The sequence below is a fragment of the Myotis davidii genome, unplaced genomic scaffold (assembly GCF_000327345.1).
Source record: "Myotis davidii unplaced genomic scaffold, ASM32734v1 scaffold1007, whole genome shotgun sequence".
NCBI classification, from domain to species: Eukaryota; Metazoa; Chordata; class Mammalia; order Chiroptera; family Vespertilionidae; genus Myotis; species Myotis davidii.
In genome coordinates, this window is record NW_006298359.1 from 529,190 (window position 1) to 532,724 (window position 3,535).

Sequence of the window (3,535 nt, forward strand, 5' to 3'; positions counted from 1 at the left end):
TCTTTCTTTCTTTCTTTCTTTCTTTCTTTCTTTCTTTCTTTCTTTCTTTCTTTCTTCTCTCTCTCTCTCCCCGTTCTTTTCCTCTCAATTATAGGAAATTGGGGAGGGGACACAGGGAAACAAGTGGCCAGTGAAGGTCAGCTCTGCGATGTTCCGGCTAGGACAGAAAAGGGGAGGGTAGAGCTCGAGCCTTTGTTCCGCATGCTGACATTGTTCGGCCTCATTCTGACATGGGAACCAAAGCTGCATTTTTCCGAGACTCGCAGTTATAAATTAAGCTAAAGGACAAGACAAACGTGAGAAATCGCCACAGCAGAGCACACGTAACCACCTCAGTGAAGGGTGCTGGGTCCGCCATCACAGACACACTCACCTGCGACAGGAGCCCTGCCAGCGCTGCTGCCCGCCTTCCTCCCAGCAGAAGAGGCCGAGCCCCGCGTCTAGAGAGCTTCTTCACCGGCGGGCAGCCCACGGACTCAGACCGGCTCAGGATTCGCTCTGACCATGAACCTACGTCTTTCATTTGTTTTCACAGACTCACCTTCCATTAAAACCCGACTGCCTCCTTACACAACGCAGGCGCAGGCGTTGCCGTGGAAGCCCAGCTGTATCCCTGCCTCCTGAAAGGAGACGCAACAATTTAACTGAACTGACTTATTCTCAGGACTAAATATTGGATCAACCAAATATGGAGCAACCTACCGACTTAGCTTCTGAAATGTGAAACCTTATTACTTAAAGTTCTGAACGTGATACGGAAGGAGTCAGCAGACTGGCTCCTGGGACTGGCTCTGCCTGGCGGGGCCCAGGGTCTCCCGGACTGTGATGTGCACAGGAGAGAACGAAAGAACAAATGGGAGCGAAAAGAAAGCGAGTTTTATCGGGTGGAATGAGGGAGAGCGGCGGCTCGGACGCAGGTTCCTGGGCACAGCACGGAGTTTGGCCCAGGACGGGCTGGCACAGTGACCCCTCGATGCAGGCCTCACAGGCCCCTGTGGCTGTGAAAGAAGCGAAAGTGCACGTCCGTCCGAGTGGACTTGTTTGAACTGGCGAGGGAGCTGTGTGCCTAGGCACTTAGTTACTGGATGTGCCATGTTCCCAGTTTTTGAACTTTATGGTGCCAAGTTCTGGCTCTGCCTTCGGTTGGTAGGGGTTTGTCCCTAATATGGTCCCTTCCAGAATTGTCCTGTGTTCATTCTCTTCAACCCCTTCCCTTGTGGTGATGGTATAAGCAGCTTGCACTGTAATGATGGTATAAGGAGCTTTGGGGTTGCTCTCTGGTCAATTTTTCCTCCATTTGGAATGATCTGGCTTTAGTTAGTTCCTGTTGTTGACTTCTGTGACCACCACAGGGGTTTCTGGCCGTAAACTATTTTCCTTTGGTCATATGTGGAGGTGGGGGCTCTGGTGAGAGGACCTACCTATCGGCTTGTCAGCCTGAGAAATTGGCTCCTACTGTTGGCAGCGGTGGGAATGGCACCGAGTATTACACCGATGGGTCAGACCAGACCTGGGTTCAGCAATCTCAGTACGTGAGTTCCGGCTAAGAAAGAATTCAGAGCCAAGACTCAAATGAAAAGAGAACATTTATTTAGACAATCACAGAGGTGGAAGAAATGAGTGGTAGAAGAATGGGCTCAGGAAACAAGTTACAGAGGCCAAAGGAGGGCCCTTGGAGCTTAGGAGAAAGAGAGAGGGAGCGGGGAGGGGGAAGGCATGGGGGTGCTCCCAGGAGGGAGAGTGTGCTGGGTCCTCTGCCCTGAGGGTTTAAGGCTGGGATTTTAGGGGAAATCCCAGGGGGAGGATCTAATAGAACACTCATCAGCTTTCCAGGTGTGTCATTTCAGGGTGGTGATCTCCACTGATTGGTCGGTGCCAGGGCAGTGAGTCATATGCCACTGCAGGTGGTCCTGATGTCGGCATTGGTGTCGTTTGTCTGGTTTTTCTGCTTTTCTGGGCCCGGAGCTGAAATACACCTGAGGCCTCTGTGATGTGAGGCCTCTGTGATGTGACCTCTACGGGAGAGCCAGGCGCATGCAGGGACATACTAGGGGGGTAAGGTCACCTTGAGGGCAAGGTCCTTTCCCCCCAGTTTTGCTGGTTGCTAGGTGCCTGGGACTTTCCACCCTGGTGACCTTCTGTACTTGGCCCATTGTCCTTGAGCTGCTCATATCTGTTTAACTCCTACCACACTACTTTCTCATTTTACTTGTTAGGCGTTTTCCCTAACTTCTTTCTATCCTGCTGCAAAGGGACAACAATCCTGCCACCCTGCAGCTCCATTTTGGGGTATTGATATTAAGCTGTTTATTAAGAAACAAGAACCAGAAAGGGTCTTTCACACATACACACACACGCACTTCCTGCCCAAGAGATTCAGACAGAGAAACCTGCTTACTTAGGATGTGGCCCTACTGAGCCAAATTTGCATTAACTGTGATAAACAAGAAGGCTCCAGGCAGGGGCCTGTTAGCTGGATACCCCCGTGTCCTGTGGTTTCTGAGTGGCCAGCAAGGATATGCCTGCCAAGTGTGTTCCACTCCCTGTAAAAGCCCGGAGTACGTAGCAGGCCAGACGAATGGCATGAAGTATTAAAGGTAATGAAAAGCAAGGATCTGAAACCAAGATTACCATAACAAGCAAGGCTATCATTCAAAATAGACGGTGAAATGAAGAGCTTTCCAGACAAAACAAAACCAAAAAACAAAAAAACCCTAAAGGAAACATCACCACCAAAGCGGCACTACAAGAAATACTAAAAGGACTGCTCTAATGAGAAGAAGAAATAGAGAGAAACCTAGGCATACAGAATTAAAAATGGCAAGAAATAAGTACCTATCAACAATAACATTAAAAGTAAATGGATTAAATGCTCCAATCAAAAGACATAGGGCAGCTGAATGGATACAAAAACATGACCCCTCCCGGGGTGGGCTGCCTGCCAGAGCGGCCCTTTATCTAATTTGCACCAAAGGTGCCGTTTGCTGCCGTGCTGTCCGCCTGTGGCGGCCCGTGCAGGCGAAGTGCCCTCCTGTTCAATTCACCACGAACAGGAGGCTTAAAAACACAAACAAGGGGGCCGGCCAGGGGCTCAGCTGGCTGAGCTCATCCCATGCTCTAAGGCAGCGGTTCTCAACCTGGGGGTTGAACGACCCTTTCACAGGGGTCGCCCAAGACCATCGGAAAACACATATATAATTACTGTTTTTGTGATTAATCACTATGATTTAATTATGTTCAATTTGTAACAATGAAAATACATCCTGCATATCAGATATTTACATGACGATTCATAACAGTAGCAACATTACAGTGATGAAGTAACAACGAAAATAATTTTATGGTTGGGGGTCACCACAACATGAGGAACTGTATTAAAGGGCCGCGGCGTTAGGAAGGTTGAGAACCACTGCTCTAAGAGGTTGTGGGTTCGATTCCCTGTCAGGGCACACACCCGGGTTGTGTGTACAATCCCAGTAGGGGGTGTGCAGGCAGCAGCCAATCTCTCTCATGGATGTTTCTATCTCTCCCTCTC